We start from the raw sequence: 18,789 nt of genomic DNA, 5'->3' as shown, positions 1-18,789 counted from the left end.
TCCTGCATCAGTAGTTAATGTCACACCCTCCACATCCCTAGGTGGGACTCCTCAGGCTACAGGGGTTAATGTTGAGTGAAATACTGCAGCAAAAAGCCAGCAGTGGTTTAACTTACCATTCTCTTGGGCCAGTTGGCTCTCCATTGCCTGCTAAAGTACATTACAGAATAAACTATTTTCAGTATTACTAAAAAAGGCTCTTTATTTTCTGGCCCTAAACCTGCCCCTGAGCCTTATCTCTCTCTGTCCCACTGCTTCTGCTCTTTGTCCAGGACTACAGCACAGGCATCCCAATTGGTTTCCCTGCTTCCACTCTTACACTTCCTACAGTCAGTTCTCCTCAAAGTAGACAGGAGTTATCCTTTAAAAGCACAAACTTCATGTGGGCACAGCCTTGCTCAAAATCCTCCAATATTGTCAGGAGCACGCTAGCTGTGACTATAGTCTTTCCTAGAAGTCACTTGATGTCCTGACCTCCAGGTAGTATCAGGGATGCCTAATCAGAACGGGACCCTGGTGGTTACTTGGCCCTCTAGGTTCCTGACACCAAGCAATAACAGTGAGCCAACACAAGTGAGTATGCTGTCAACTTAGCTCTCATTACTTGCAGATTTAATCCAAATCATAAATCACACACACACACACACACACACACACACACACACACACACACACAGTATTAGGGGTTAACAAAGGGCCAAGAGTCTCAAATGTCCTCCGGATTGGGCTATTTGCACATTGGTGGTTGCTGGTCATTCAAGAGTCATAGAAGGCTCGGCATCCAGGGGGTTCATGTCTTACAAGGAAGACTGATGAACTAGCTCAAGGCAGCAAGACCCCAGAATAACCAACAGCCACCAAGCCAGACACGTGAGCTATCAGCATGCCTTATTTGCAGGAGGGGGAATAGCGAGTGTCTGTTCTTAGTGGGGATGTCTGTGGAGGTGCTTGGTCATTGTGATTACTTGTACCTGCAGGTTGCTTCCCTTTTGCTGGTAACCCAGGACTTGGACGTTGGCCTAGACTTATGTGTGCTCCAATGATAAGGTTCAAACTGAAGTTGGAGTGAGTTATAATAACTCTGCTCTCCATAAATATTTCCCAGCAAACTTAATATAGAATGCAGAGTCTCTGCCATGCTCTACAAGCCCCATATTATTGTCTCTTAGTTTCTATACTGGCACCATCCCCTACCATTCATACTTTACCATTGCTGTAAGATACCAAACACACTCCTACCTCAGGACCTTTGCACTTGTTGCTCCCTCTGACTGAATTGTTCTTGCATCAGATATTTGTATGGGTTTCTGCTTTCTCTCCAGAGAGACTTCCCTTAGCCCTTACTCTTCCATAATATGTCTAATGTCTGAGAGTGTTGGAAGTATATTTCCAATTTCATATTGGATGTCTTTAAAATGTTGTAAGTTAAATTTTTGTTGATCAAAAAGTTGACTTCTAATTTGTGCTATTTCTCCTTCTTGTACTCCTGACCATAACAGATTGGTTGACAATCCTGTAGCTAGTAATCCAATTCCTAATCGCAATTTTCTTTGTTTACATTTAGTACTTAGAGGCATGGATAGTGCTACTGGAGTACTGTACTTGTCTGTCAATTGTGGCACAACCTGGCAGTAAGTAATTAGGCGTGAACTGCTGTTTAGTGAATGTTATGTGATATTTTGTAATTTTAGATTTATACAATAGTCCTACTAGATGTAACCTGTCAGGTTTTAAGGTTTTTTTTGTGTGTAAATATTGGTTTTGGTCTCAACAGACCCCTGGTCCATAGTAGTTTTCCTATGTTCTATTTTTAGGCAGTAGGTGCTATTAAAGCATCCTCTTTGAATTATACATCATCCAGGGTTGTTGTCCTCAATGTAACATCTTGGGAATGTCATGGGTTTAATAAATATTGGTCATTCAGTATAAGTACTGTCATTTTCTGTAAGTGGTTTGTGTGGATTCCATATTTTGCCCTAAAGGCAAAATATAACATCAATAGGGAAGCAGGGGCTATGAAAAACTCTTCTCTTAATCCTATTTCTATAAGGCTGATCGACATTTCCTAATATCAAAACTTACCATTGCTAATGATAGTATCACAACTAACCAAGGAAAATGATCTCGTCCTTCATCAGGGTGAGAACTGTGCAATCTTATGCAGTTGTTTAATTCTCCTTTTCCTCCTATTGTCAAATAGGTATTTCCCTCTCCATTGGTTATGATTTCCTGTGGGGAGAGATATCCCCTATGATCTTTTTCGGTCACCTCATAAGGCATAGGGCATTTCTTTTTCTGTATTTAATTAACTAGGATTTTGTTCTAAATACTTGTGTGGTATTTCTCTACCTAGCCTTTCTCTTTGATTTAAGTGGAATATAGCACAACTGAATATTTTTTGCCAGCTTTTGGCTGAGTCAATTAACTTGAATTCCTTTTTTACCAATCTTTTAAGTCTTTCAATATTGCCTGCTGCAGTGGAGTTGTGTGGTAAATGAAAATTCCACTGTATGTATAATCATTTGCCAAGTTTTTTTTTTACTTTAGCTGCCATAAAATGGGAACCTTGATCACTCACTGTTATTTGAGGTGTCCCATAATGGCTGCACCATCTTGCCAATGCTCTTATGGTTGTTTCAGCATCTGGATTCTTCTTACCCAGAGCCATACCTATTGCTGTGTGTATATCTATCATTGTGCATGCATATTTCTGTTGAAATCCTGATTTCATTGGTCCTCGGAAGTCAATCTGCACCACAATATCCATCCAGCTTATAAGTGTCCGGTGCTGTCTTATGTCTAAATTGTTTGCTAAAATTTTGCAATTCTCACATCCTTGTATGGACATTCTTATCTTTGCCAAGATATGTGGAGATTTCTTCTCATGTTCCATGTGTTTAGAGCATGTGTTCCTGGATGTCTGAATTCTATGTGTAGTTCTCTTATGTCATCTTCACTAGGCTCTCTTAACTATAGGATATAGTACAGAATCCTGCAGTTTTGTGGATATTTTAACTCATTTTTAGGCCTATTCCTCTCAGGAATATTCATCTTAACTTTTTCCTTTTCTATCTCTTCTTGTTTTATCTTGCCTCTTGTTAATTGATTTGCTATGTTACTAAATCTAGTTTCAGCTTCAGAATCTTTCTGATGAGCCGATATGTGAATCACATATATTTGGAGACTGTATTTTGCTTTTTCCAGCTCCTGCCAATATTCATGTGACCATACATTTTGCCTTTTATTTGAAAATTAGTCTTTTCCCATTTCTGTGACCAGATTGCTATCCCATTCACCACCACCTATGAAGCAGTACAAATAAATTTTCTTTTTTTATTTTCTGCAAAGGAATGATAATGCCAATACTATTTCTATGAGTTCTGCACATTGTGCATTTTTAGACTAACCAGTGGATCGGAGGATCCGATTGTCACCAGGCCTGAAAGCTACCGCTGTCCATGCGGTCTGTCCACATATAGTGTGCAGATGAGTCGTCTGTAAACCAGGAATTGGGCAGAGTTTTAGACCAGGAAGAGCCCCATTTCCCTATGGGGGTATGGATGAGCTCCTCCCTCGGAAGTATTTCCGGCAAGCCTACTTCTGCTCGTGTGTTTCCTCTGTGAGGAAGAGAGGCTGTCCCTGGGCTGTGACATCTCTTGATTATATGCACCACTTCCATGTAAGGACCTTCTGGTTCAGACACATTCCTGCCACTTCTTCAGGACTAAGCTTTGTCCAGGCCAGGACTGGAATAGCCGATCTTAGCACCAATTGTGAATTGCCAGCTAATGGTGCTGTCATTTTTTAGGCTTCAAATAATAGCCAAATCATTTTTTTTCCCTAAATTTGTATATTTGGTGGGGGTATACGGGAAGCATCTGATCCAGAATCCCACTGGTTTAAATAATAATTTACCCTAAGGACTTTTTGTCCATAGAGCCTATGATCCAAAGTCATTAGAATAAACCACATCTATTCTTTTTTTTTTTAATCTTTATTGTTGAAAGTATTACATATGTCAATTCCCCCCATTGATCCCTTCTGGTCCACCCATGCTCCCCTACCCCAGGCCTTCACCACCCTATTGCCTGTCTATTCTTAACTGATCTCCAGGCCATGGGGAATTTAGTTTTGAAAATGACTGATGTATTCTTTCAAGAAGTTAAATGCCTGTTGTTGTCTTTCTGTCCATTCAAAATCTGAGGGTTTTCTTGTTACATCATATATAGATGTAAGAATCATACCTAAGTATGAAATATGTTGTCTCCAGTATCCGAACATGCCTATAAGATGCTGTGCTCTGTATTGCTATTATTGGTTTTTAATGCATTAATTTTATCAATTGCTGTCTGTGGTACATGTCTTCAATCGAAGGACCAATTGATTCCTAAAAATGTCACTGTGGTACCTGGACCATGAGTTTTGTCATTGTTTTAATAGTCCATCCTTTATTTCTTAATTGCACTTTTAATTTTTCTGTTTGTAATAATTGTTTGTCATTATTCATCATGATAGTATCATCTATGTAGGAGATTATTAGTGATTGGAATTGTTGTGTGTCTATCTGTGATGTTAATAATGTATGTGCTATTACCAGGCTATTCAGTAACTCTGTGGTAATCTTTTAAATTGATATTGTATTCCTTAATAGGAAAAAGTTATATATTGTCTAGATTTTTCAGATATAGAAATAGTGAAGAAAATATCAGAGATATCAATGGTTACAGAATATTTTTAATTTCACTTATTCTATTAATAACATCTTCTGCATCAGGCAATACTCCATCCATTTTAGGTGAACATTAATTAAGGTTTCTATAATATACTGTCAGACTATATTGTCCTTTTGGTTTTAATACTGGCCATATAGGGTTATTATACAAATGAGATCTGCCTTTTTCTATAATGCCTTCTTTTAATAGCTCCTAGATTTTGTTTCTACTTTCTTCATGTCCTTCCTTTCAGGGGGATGGTTTAGGTAAATCTACAGACTTAATTTTCACTACAGCTAATTTTACTTGATATTGTTAAAGTTTTTACTAAGGAATGAAGTCTCCTCGGATTTTTGCAAGGCTATCCATTCTTAGTATATTTTCTACATCTGGTGATGTGTGACCCTGTAATTCTATGGGTTCCAGGTTATAATTATACACAGGAAATTTTCTGGGCCAACAATGGGTTACTTTTCCTCATAGTCCTTCTACCTGTACTGGAATATTATTTTACATATTCTGAATTATTGTTTTAAAAGTTATTTGTGATCCTGTATTAATTAAAATTCTGTAATTTTACCCTGATACTTATTTGTATTTTTAGCTTGATAAATGGGGTATTTTCATATCTTACTTTCCACTGTGCCTGAGATTTCACCCCTGGGATTACCTGTTTTTTAGTGATTGAAAATTTTTTAATGAATTCTCTAGTCCTATCTTGTTCAGGTGTTTGTTTCTTTTGATAATTCTATGTTTTCCTCCTGCTTGATGGTTTCTAGATGCTGTAAAGCATTTGTTTTGGTTGTATGGTTTGAAATTCTGTGTGTTTGATGGCTTGGAAAATATCCTTTGCTTTAAGAAAGGATTTTTTTCTACTGATAATGTGATGTTATTTGTTTTGTACCTAGCATTAAATGTAAATTTGGTTGTTCATTTAAATAATTTGCTAGTTTAAAAATGTTTAATGTCTTCTACTGTTCGTGCTGTGAAATGGAATGCATATATGACATTTTTCATTCTCTGTGGTGCCCCTCTTAAAATGGCTTTCTTAAATGCTAGAACTGCTGGACCTATGAAGGTATGTTTAACCCTGAGCAGTCATAAACCAGTGACAAAATGGCTAGTTTTCTCACTATCTTCATGTGCTGCTCATTTGTGTTCGTCTCATGTGGTCACCATATGTTATCATATCTACTTTTGGGTATGCATTTCTCCATGCTCTAGTGATCCAATCCCATAACAAGTAGGCTTGGTTTGGATATTGGGCAGTTAGCTCAGCAGCTTTGAGTTTAGTAAATACTATTCTTTCATGCCTGAAATTTGCTTCATTTCTTTCCTCTCAGCAGAGGAAATACTAGCAAGCTAATCAATGTCTGCCCAATTTTCTTGCTGAAAATCTACTCATTGTTTGTAACTCTTGTCTTGTCTATCATCTGCCTTCTTGTATTCTATTGGGGGACCATCTGCGTGGATATAATTAATAATTTCCCTACTTACTACAGGTCTAGCAAAATATCCATTACCAAATGGATTATCACAGTCCCCTAGATCCTTGGGGTGTGGGTTTGTGGGTTTTTGTTTTTGTTTTTTTGTACTATATCTTTATTCCTCTGAAGTTTACTGTCAGCTGACTTACTTCTCTGAATAATTCTCCTGGACACATTTTTTCCTTTATGTCTATCTGTATCCACATGTAATAGGGTTTTTAACAGTAAGACTGGCACTTCCTGTTTATTTGCCCTACTTACTAGGGGTTCTACACTTCTAGGTATGGTGAGGTCTATATGTACATCATCACATATTTGTACAGGCAGTTTCTTACGAACTTGCACCTCCATCTCATACCCATTGGCTCCTACTGACAATAGTTTAGGCCTCCTTTTCAATGTCAACTTTCTTAGTTTATTTCCTAGTGCTAGCATTTTTAAGCAATTTTTGTTGCAACCTTAATATAACCCTTTAACTATACCAAATTCAAGTTCCCAGCTTAACCAGCAGTAAACAGCAGTACCATCAATCAATCTTTTCTCTTTCCTTTCTGCCAAATTATATATTTGTTTAGCCAACCAGGTGCACAATAGCTGACAGGCTCCTTATTATTCCTTAGTGTCACTCGATGTCCTGACCCCCACATAGTATGTGGGGTGCATGAACTAGGCCTGGACCCTAGTGTTCACTGGGTCCTCTAGATTCTTGACACCAAGTTACAACAGTGAACCAATACAGGTGACTATGCTGTCAACTTAGCTCAACAGAAAACACACACACGTATTAGGGGTTAATAAACTGAAAGTCCAAGTGTCTCAAATGCCCTCCGGATCTGGCTATTCTCACAGCGGGGGTTGCTGATCACTCAGAGTCACAGAAGGCTTCATGTCCAGGGGTCTGTCTTGTAAGGAAGACTGATGAACTAGCTCAAGACAGCAAGACCCCAGAATAATCAAAGACCATCAAGCCAGACACGCAAGTTGTCAGCATGGCTCATTCACAGGAGGGTGAATAGCAAGTGCCACTGTTCTTAGTTTCACTCTTTTCCTTCTTGTGGAGGTGCCTCCCCTCATCTGCACTTGTTAGATTAGTTTGTGGTCTCCTGAGGTTAGCCCTCGAAGTCCAAATCAAAATATGTGGCAATGTCCATGGAAGTGCTTGGTCATTGTGATAACTTGCATCTGTGAGTTGTCTCTTTTGCTGGCAGCCCAGGACTTGGCTGTTGGCCCAGATTTATGTGTTCAGATGTTTAAACTCAAGTTGGAGTTAGTTATGCTAACTCTGCTCTCTACAAGTATTTCTCAGCACACTTAATATAGAATGCAGAATCCCTGCCATGCTCTACAAGCCCTACATTTATTGTCTTTTAGCTTCTATGCTGGCACCATCCACTACCATTCATGCTTTACCATTGGCTGGAAGACACCAAACACCCTCCTACCTCAGGACGTGTGCACTTGTCACTTCCTCTGACTGGATTGTTCTTGCATCAAATATTTGTATGGTTTTCTTCTTTATTTCCCTCAGCCCTCCTAGCTAATAAAATATCACTCATTATTCCCCTTTTTCCACTTGCATTTATCACATCTTCCAACATTATATTATCTATATGATGGTGTTTTTATAGTCTTCTTTCTTCTTTACAATGTTAGTTGGAACTTTATTTTTATTTACTATTAAATTCCAAGCCCCTAGAATAGTGTATGCCACACAGTAGGTACTCAATAAATTTTTAATGAATAATGAACATATGAACATAGCATATGACTTACCTACTTAAAAACACTATTGTCTTTAGACAGGCATTCTAGGTTTCTTACAGAGAAGCTCTATCTACCTTCTAGTGGCTTTACACAGCCTTCTTACTTACAACCTGCAAGCCTACTCTGGATTGCTATTTCCTAAGATGCTTCAAGATGTCATATCTGTACACCTTTCCTTAAAACAAATCATCTTCCTAGAAACTTCTACACTCTCTTCTCCACTTAATGAAAGTCTACCCACCAATCAAGATTCATCTCAACTATTACCTCCTTTGTGAAAGCCCCACTAGAAAATGTTTATGTTCTATTAGTAATAAGTATGGTTTTAATTACATAATACCTGGATGCAAAAATAAACACAAAAATCTATTATTTTTTGAATGATCTAAAATTTGCTTCAATTCCTGCATTGGCCTAGCTATTGGAATATTCATTCTTAATCATTATTGGGATTTTCTCAGGTTTGGAAATGAGGGTCTTGGAATATTATAAAGTCCAGATAATTTGTAGAAATGTTCCATAGTTTTCAGAGCATGCTTATCTCTGTCAATAAGTCCACTGTCTTAGTTTGTTGAAAGTGGACAGCTCCAGGGCTGGCAAGTCAAGCTCAGATCCTGACTTGTAATTCATGAAGTGTTTGTTAACTCCAACATGGGGAGAAATCCCCCACCTAATCCCCTGCATGTAAATGAGGCCTATATGTCTAGTCTGGGTAGATTCACAATTCCAGAAACCTATTCCTTCTTCCATTCTCATCCCTTCTTTAGATATATTTTTAGGTATTTTGTTTTCACTCAAGCCTAACCCTAAAATCTAATCCTCAAATTCTATTCTTTACTCTTTCTGGAACATATTAATAGTTACTCATTAATTAGCTGAATCAAAGCCAATAGGGAAGAAAGGCCACAGATAGACCAGGATACCTTCTTGAGATGTGTGAGGGCAAAATAGAAATTAACATCTCAAGAAGTTATTCTTGCTATCCAGTACTAGATAGAAGTGAATTAAAAAACAAGTCAACTACTTCTACATCCACAAATAGATACAGAAAAATGACTTTGAAGTAGATTTTATCATTACAGAACTATTCTACTTTAGTACAAATATAAGGCAAGTGGAAAATGCCCATTACATGAGTGAAGAGAGTAATGTAATTGTTGAAAGCTGCCCTTCCCCATGATGTTGGTATGCTCCCATTCACATGATTGTTCCATGGGAGAGTGGGTAAGACAATCTGTACAAGGAATAAAGAGGCCTTCTTGAGAGGGATATGCCTGAGACCTCAATCACTTCTCCAGGAGATTCAGAATTAAAAGAAAATTTTGTTGGACATGATGGTCCTAACTAATTTTTGCTGCCAGGATAGGAATTCAAAATCCCCACAGTGAAATAACCATGAGTGATGAAGGAGTTTTTGCTTATGATCTGGTTCAGTACAACAGACAAGCAGTTTAGGGGGAAAGGCCAATTCAAAGAGCACACTTGACTCAAATAGCTGGGAAGCAAAGGCTAACCTTGAGAATAATCAAACTGTACCCCTTCAGCAAGGCATCGCCAGGTTATGAACAAGTATCCATCAGACTCAGAAGAACAATGTTTAACAATGACACTTTGCTTTGCTTAAAGAAAGGTAATCCAATTTCAGAGATTGGACATATCCTCTTGGCCTATGCAAACTCCAGGATGCTTGAAAAATCAGAAAGAATAAAGGCACAATGGGACTTGCATAATTAATTGGAAGAAGATTATAGATGTGACCATATTTGCTTCCAAGAAGGCAAAGCAGATACTATTTAGACATGTCTATATTTCCAAACCGACTAAAATTTTTATAGATCTAGATTGCATTTTCTTGTAATTTTAGTATGGAAAAAAGTTCAAAAACTTTAGTGAAAGAACATCCTATTGTTCAATGTTGAGAGTTTTTAAAACCGATACATTTCAGTCATCAGACTCTAAATTTACTATTAATTTTCCTTTTCTTCCACCCCTTACTCCTTGCATCTCCTAATTCTAAAATCCTGCTTTGACTGACCAAAACTATAGCAGTATATTCATTCAGTTAGGCTTCCTGCCACATCCACGGTTTTAGTGTATCACCTTTAAAAGTCAGGTTATTCAGTTTTCATGAAAATATTCATATGTACAACTAATGGGGTTTTCCAGCTGTATGTTTAGTAGGAAAAGAGAGAATCTGTGTTTTTCCCCAATCGTGTTGGTAACTAAAGAGGATAGAAGCAGTCTCCACTTCAGGTCTCCTCCATCGTGAGTTAAAGCAGGTTTTGAGGATCCTGGTACCCCCAGACATTGCTCATCCACAGGCTCCTAGAAACACTCATTTATGTTCTAGTTTGACGGAGGGATCATTTATGAGCAGCCTACTCCGAGTAAAGCATCACTTTTCTCATTGCCTGAGACACTTTGATCTTTGGGGAGAGAGTAACACAATAGTGAACACAAGGTAAGCAGCTCTCAAGTGGAAATACATCACCCCCATGAAACACACACACAGAAACACACAGGCACCATGTAGGAACTCTATAAATCAGAAAGGAAATTCTTTACAAGCTTCTTCTTACCTGTCAATATCTATCACCCAAAGAAGCAGGAAAGCCTTAGGCAAGCAACAATTACTTTAGACTCAGCAGGCTGGCAGGTTCACTGACACCTACCACTGGAACTGATCCCACTCGAATATTATAAATGTCTTCCTTCCAAGCCACCTGACTCTCACCATCTCTCTGCTTATACACAGAATGAAAAATGATCAAAGTTTCAAACTACTCTTTGATAGGACTAAGTCTATTTAGCTCCTCTCAAAGGAGGACTGGACAAAGATCCCATGATTTTGCTTGACTTATAGTTCCGCAAATAATAAGAGACTGACTCTGGGTTCACCAAATCCAGAAACACACTTGCTATATCCCAAAGTACAATTTGCCAGCACTTTTCCTACAGGTCTTAGAATTTCTCAGTTTCCAGTGAATCTATTGACTATCACCAAATCCATATCAATCCAGTAATTTGAGAGATATTTGGGATTGTATCATTTATTATGTTGTGGCTTTCTAAGAAAGAGTATCATAATTTGATTAGGTGATGTCACCTAATTTACAAATCAATACATTTGCTACCGTCTTTTTTCTCACAGCTATCTCCTACATTTTTGTACCTTGATTTATACATGGTTTTCCCCTGCTGATGCACCATTTTTTTTCATAGTTGACTTTAGAGCAGGACTGCCTATTTTGCTGCAGTAGAGAGATCATTTTGGCTTTGGTGGGAGGGAATAATCAACTGTATTTTCCTCGAGATTATCACTTTCACATCATTAATTTTTTATTTCCAGAAAAAATGTTCATGATTCCACCTACAGATATCATCCTCTTCCACTCCTTATCACCATTATCTACTTGGATGATTGTTATCCCACTTTTATGAAGGACTTAAGCGCTAAATCAGAATCCTCTTGTCCCTGTCAGAAGTCTAGGTGGTAGTAATGTCCTAGGTGCATATTTAATTATATACCTTAACAGTACTTTGATCTCCTAAACTCCTGTGAGATTCTTTATATTCCATTTAAATCATCTACTTAGAAACCTCAATACCTGGACATATTTCCTTATTCAACCCATTATTTAATTAAAATTTAGACTGAAATATTTTCCACCCAACTATAAATTAATTGGCAGAGGTTAAAGAAAACAGAAAAGAGGAACAGTTACTCTGCCTGGGAAGTTCAATGATAGGTAGTCTGGAGGAATGATATCTAAAATTAACGTTAAAGGAAAAGTAGGCGAAGCTTAGCCTGGCAGTGAGGGAGGCAGACTGGGATGAGAGATGATAGTGAATGCAGAAGAAGGAATTTTATTCAAGTAGATTCATGAATAACGGGAAAGAGATGTGAAGCTGGTTGTGGATTAACTCTATGTTTGCTGAGGCTGGAAATGATAATAAATTAAGGTAAGAAAAGATAGAGTAGGGATCTGATAATTTGTCTTGCTAAAGTGCTTTAATCTTATTTATGGGCACGATAGAGCTATTGAAAAGTCTTAAGCAGAAAAAGCAAAATGACCAGATATTCTGGGTGGCTAAACATAATTTGAATAATGATATTCATGTCTTTCTTCCATTCCAGAAAGTTAGAACCTTCATGGCTTTGAATGATTTATGTTCCCATCTCTTTACCATCTAATTTTTGAGTTTTATTAGATATTTTTTGCAAACTTTTGTCTTCAATTTGTCTCAATTTTTAAAATATATTTTCCACCTCAATATTTCTCTGTGCTGACTCAGTGATTTCCTCAAATATATCTTCAAATTTACTATTTTTCCTTTGGCTATATCTAGTCTGTTTAATCCATCTATCAAGTTTTAAATTTCACTAAGTATATTTTTTATTTCTATAAATACTTTTTGAGAACTTTCATTTCTGCTTACTTTCATAATAATATATTATTGTTGGATGAATTCTAATACTTATTACTTCTTTAACAATGTAAACATACTCATTTTTATTTCTCTTCATTCTTCAGTTCCTATAGTATACTTTTATTATCTTTTTCTCTGATTTCTTTCTCATGCCATTAAGCTTTTATGTTCTTTATAAATTTTGCCTGTGAGCTCATTTTCAAAATAAAATTTCTTCTGTGAGTGCTGAGTATGGGCATGGTCATGGCATGAAATAAGTAGTTTAGACTTCACAATGGGAGGATTTGTCTTGCTATTTTCACTAGAGTGTTTTGGGGATTCCAGTTTTACTGTATTCTCTTATCTTTGGGTTTCTTAATCCTAATGATTATAGAACAATGTAAGACCCCTACCCACAAATGGTGCTGCTTATTGGCTTAATATATTACAACAGGGTCTTTTACAACCTATGCTGAGAACAGGTAGCCTATTTTGATGTCTTGATCTTATGAGAGCCATATATTTTTTGGTTCCTGGGAACCAATTCCAACAACCCATCTCCTATGTGGCCACATTCTCCTTTATCACTTCTCTATCATAAATTCCATTTTTGCATCAATGGAATCCCTCAAGTTAAAAATAATAGGAAATTTTATATTAAAAAGCTTAGGATAAATGTATCCACATAATATTGATTTTATGTATCAAGTTAAAGGATAAATATATTTCTAGTTGTAATTATCCTTAAAATATCATTATTGTTATTATTGCTTTAAAAAAATCCCTCCTCAGGGTATTGATAGCCCTATAATTTTCTACATGACTTATAAGTATTTTTATTCTTAAATATTTGATAAAGAGGAATAATAAATATAACTGTTATATTGTATATATTAATAAAATAAAAATTTATTAGGGTATTTTTCAAAGTAGTCTGCTTCAAGAATTTAAAAAACAAAACCCTTGTTAATGTGTTTAAAATTCCATTAAGTCAAAATTTCAAATGAGATCCACAGTAGTACTGTTTTGTCCAATCTCCTTCCATCAGAAAGGCCAAGAGATAGTGTTTTGAGTTGGACTGGTTTCCATCAGAGATTTTATGATAAATCCAAGAGATTTTATGATAGTCGTATTGATGTATTTCTTTTGATAAAGAGGCCTACTCACACTGAAGAAGTCCTCAAAATATATATTCTATAACCACTCTGCATGTTTTAAATTTTATCCATTTTAATAAATGTCTTTAAATACCTGGAAATCAATCAAGAAAAAACACACAATAACCCTATAGTTTGACTCTGTAGGGTTGTTATGACAGACTTAAAAATATTCAATAAAAGCCAAGTTCATGTTCTCATTTGAATTTCAGACAATAATAGTTTTACCATCCAAAACTGTCCAATAAATCTTTCTCTAAAGTTTATTGTGAATATTCATCTACCTAGGGATCACTTTACAAATTCATTTTTGCTTTCTTCATAAAGTACACATCTGCTCTATCTAATATTGCACATGATAGGTAAGTGAATTAAATATATAATTTTGAACAACTGAATAGTGTTATTTGTTGTTAAATTTCTAACAGTAACAAAAGACATTTATAGTAGTCATAATCTCTCAATAAGAAACCATTTTTAAAGACAATGCAAACTAAGAAATAATATTGGAGGGCTGACAAAATTAGAAAACCACAATTTTGTTACACAGTGAAACAACTGAGCCAAGCAAGGATCATCACTTAATGCTAAAGCTATTATGTAAAAATGTATAGGATATTCACCGGGTGAAAAGTATCACACCACAGATACCTTGATTATTACAAAGAGGAAACTACCTCCAGAGAGGAGTGATCTGGTCATTACTACCTTTCAGTGGTTACACATGGCCACACCAATAATTAGGGTCACCTGGCATTAGGTATCTTCTTATGTGATACAAAAGAAAATCAATTTTGCCTCTGAAACATTCTTTTGCAAAATTTTAACCTGAATTGCCTTAAAATATAGACCTAATTTTCAATGTATAAGATGCATACAGGGACTAGACGAAGCCCATGAGGAAATACTAGTAATAGGCAAATGCAGAATGGAGAGATAAGGTCAGTTACATTCTACAAAGAGCCAGTGCCATTGGGGAAATAAAAGTGTAGGGGACTATACCAGATTGGAAGAGAATAGGCATAACCAAATACATATGTGACTCTTGATGGGAAATTTGAACATTAGAGAACACATTATAAAAGATATAGTGGGTGCACAAAGAAAATTAGAATATGGTCTGGGAATACATGATTTGGAGTATTTGTCATTGTTTTGGCATCATGGCTTCACAGTTAATGCCATTTGTATAAAATGCATGCTAATGTATTTAGGCATGAAGTGTCATGATTTCTAAAGCTTACTTTTAAATGGTCCAGCCTCCTTCTCCCCACCCAAATACACCTGGGTAAATAGAAAAAGCAAACATGGCAAAATATTAGTAATTATTGAATCCAGATGGTGAGAATATAAATGTCCATGTCATTTCCATCAAGGTTCAACCAAAGACCCAGAACCACCACGAATAATAGAGAATAAATGAAGTAGACCTTAGACCTTTGCCCTCATGGGTGCTGAAGAAGCAGTCCATGTGTGCTGCTGGCCTTATGTCTAGGGTTGAGCCTGAAGTCATTAAAGGTACACAGCCAAATAGGCAGCTGGGAAGGGAAGCCGGGGATGGACAAGAAGGAGGGCGAACTGGAAAGTATGAGGATGCAATGGAATCCCATTTGTCTCTCACCGTTCCAGCTGCACTGTCATGGTGACCTGCAGGGAAAGCTGACAGTGTTTTTCACAGAGGCACCCAGGTGCTTTCCCAGAAATAATGAAGCTAAAGGAGATCTAGGAGGAGCTGCGGGAAAAGCCGGGCCAGGAGCTGCCCCATTCCCACAAAGCGAGCTGCCAGTTCAGCAACAGCATGCCTGACACCCTGTATAAACCTCAGAGCATAAAAATTAAAGCTGGTTTTCTTAACAGCTTTCCAAAAATTAGGCATAAAATGTCTTTTGTGTTTAGGGCTAATCAGAAACCATAAAAAATAGTAACTCTGGCAAATTAAGCACATACAATACAAAGCCACCAAAATCCATTCGTGTGTATACAAGTTTTCATGACAAAAGTTAAAAAGTCCCATAAGACTTTTATCATACAGTAGAAATCTTTATAAGTTAACTAATCCGTGCATCTTGAAAGGAACTGTGGGCCACGAGGCTGCAGTGGGCACAGGGGTGGGTCTCGGCCCATCCTCCGTGGCCCCGCCTGGCCCGTCCACTGTGGCGCCAGCCCCGTCTGCTGGCAGCCCAGCTCCGCTGCCGCCGCTGCTCCCACATGCTGACAGCACGGGTCCCACTCGCACCCACTGACAGTGCAGAGCCATTGAGGCCAGCACGAGCGGGGTGGAGCCATCAGTGGGTGCGAGCACTGGGTGGGAGCAAAGAATTTTCAGTAACCACCAGAGGCTCACCCCAATAACAGTGACTAGCGCCCCACCTTGGTCTGGCGCCCCTGCTCACCTACTCCAGTATCCTCCGCGCCCGATGCCCGCGATGTTCCACGCTCACCCCCTTGTGGTCAGCACATGTCATAGCGACTGGTTGTTCGGTTGTTCCACCATTTGGTCTATTTGCATATTAGGGTTATATAGAGAGAGATATTTATAATCTAAATATAAGAACTAGATTTTTCAAAATTTTCCCCTTCTTAACCATGATGAGTTAGAAAGGGTAGGAAAAGTCTTCTGACAAATGAAATTTCAATTTAATTACTGTAAGCTACAGTTGTGTCTTTCATACCATAATTAAAAGTTTGAATGTAAATAAACTGACATGTCTACCTGCCAAAGAAAATAGCTAAGTAAGCACCTTTCTTCTCCATAATGATATAAACTAGAAATTGCTAATAATGTACATGGACCTGTTAAAATTTTTTGAAAGCAAGACTTAACATCAGTTACCCTAAACAGTGAATTTGACCAACCTTCCCTAAATGGCCAATCCTAAGCCATCTAATGCAAATGAATTAAGTATTCAAACAATTGACTAAAATAACACAGGCAGTTTGCTTGAAAGCCAGAAGAAGACAATATTTAAAGTCATGAGGAACATCTAAGATAAAAGCAGAGATTTGTTTGAAGTATAAGCAGACCCTCTTCATTCTAAGGCTGGGGAGTGAGAAGAGTGCTCTGACTATACTTCCCCAGAGTTAGGCTGGCATGGCTGGGCCCACAGGCAGGTTGTCTTATCTGCAAGAAGTTTCTATGTGTATATCCCAGCATCTGTAGAAATAATATAATTCTCTAAATGTGACAGGACATGAGAAGGTTTAGGAAGCCCTGGTCTAACCTACACAATCGTTATGCTTTGATATTCGGGGCCCACTGCCTCGCCTTGAAATTCCCATTTCCTATTAAGCCTAATAATTAAATAAAAATGTAAAAATTAAAATGTTAATGACAGCAACCAGACATATTAGTAAAAGATACAGTAAAATATATGAGAAAAAATTATTTTTCAACTCAGTGAATTTTTTAAACTTCTTTTTTTACAAGTAACACATTCATTCGTGACAAAATGAAAATAGAAAAGGGTGTATGCTAAAGAGAGCACATTTTTAAACAAACCTCCCCCATCTTTCATCCATTCAATTATTATTTTCTGCAGAAACCACTGTCACTAATTTTGTTGTTCCAGGGATATCTTCTATAGAAGCTGTGGAAAAATGAGTGAACTCAGTCGGTCTGAGACTGTGATCCTAAGAAAGACTCCTTGAAAGATTGGCCATCAGCTGGTTTGGGAACTGGGATTTGTTCTCACCACACCTTCAACAATAAGAGTGGCTTACTGTGCCTAGACCAGTGATGGCGAACCTATGACACGCATGTCAGCACTGACACGCGTAGCCATTTCTGATGACACGCAGCCGCTGAGGCGGCCGCATGCCGAGGATGAAACATTTGCTGCTCCTGGGGATGAAACATTTGCGAAATAATGTTTTTTTCCTCAAAGTGACACACTACCCGAGTTATGCTCAGTTTTTTGGCGAAGTTTGACACACCAAGCTCAAAAGGTTGCCCATCACTGGCCTAGACTGTGCAACATTGGTTTGTGCTGAACAGATTCCTTCTGGAAATCTAGAATTTTGATATATGCATGGCAGGGAGTGCCTATGTGGCCATCCCCCAATAAAAACCTTTAGCATCAAGTTTCTACTGAGCTTCCCTGGTAGATAGCACTTCACATGTTATCACAGTTTGTAGCTGGAGGAAGTAGTGTGTCCTGCATGACTTTGTGGGCAGAGGACTCTTGGCAGCTGGACTTTACTAGGTGTACCAGTTAATAATGCGGATTTTTTTTCAATAGATGGAGTTACACATATGTTGATATATATGCGACTTGATATGTATGCTATTTTGTTGTATTGACAGCAAGCTTCAAAAATTCCTATGTCAAATTTTCTGAAGGTATTAACATCATAGATATTTTTACGCTTGAAAATGTCGAATTTCGTGCCCAAAAAAGAGCATTTGCAGGAAATTTTAATTCATTACTTTATTTTGAAGAAAAGTGCTGCTGAAAGTTATCATATACTTCAGGAAACTTATGGTGAATGTGTTCCATCTGAAGATACTTGTGAACGCTGGTTTAAACGCTTTATAATGATGATTTTGATGTGAAAGAGAAAGAACGTCCAGGTCAACCAAAAAAGTTTGAAGAACAACAATTATAAGCATTATTGGATGGAGATGTGTGTCAAACTCAAAAACAACTTGCAGAAAGATTAAACATTGCTCAGCAAACAATTTCCAATTGTTTACAAGCAATGGGGAAGATTTTAAAGGAAGGAAAATGGGTGCCACATCAACTGAACGAAAGACAAATGGAAAATGGGAAAGTCATCAGTAAAATGTTGCTTCAATGGCATGAAAGAAAATCTTTTTTGCATCAAATTGTGACTGGTGATGAAAAGTGGATTTATTTTGAGAATCCCAAATCATGGGTTGATCCAGGTCAACCATCAACATGGACTGCAAGGCCAAACTGCTTCGGAAAGAAGACAATGCTCTGCGTTTGGTGGGATCAGGAAGATGTGGTGTATTATGAGCTTCTAAAACCAGGTGAAACCGTTAATACTGATCACTTGATCACTACCGACAACAAATAATCAATTTGAACCATGCTTTGATCGTGAAACGACCAGAATGTTCCAGAAGTCACGGCAAAGTAATTTTGGTTCATGATAGCGCACCATCACACACTTCAAAACCAGTTAAAGACACGTTAAAAGATCTTGCCTGAGAAGTATTAACCCACCTGCTATATTCACCAGGCCTTGCTCCTTCAGATTACCACTTGGTTCTGATTGATGGCACATGCACTTTCT

The sequence above is a fragment of the Cnephaeus nilssonii genome (genome assembly GCF_951640355.1).
Source record: "Cnephaeus nilssonii genome assembly, chromosome: 9".
Lineage (NCBI taxonomy): Eukaryota > Metazoa > Chordata > Mammalia > Chiroptera > Vespertilionidae > Cnephaeus > Cnephaeus nilssonii.
This window is presented reverse-complemented; position numbering follows the sequence as displayed.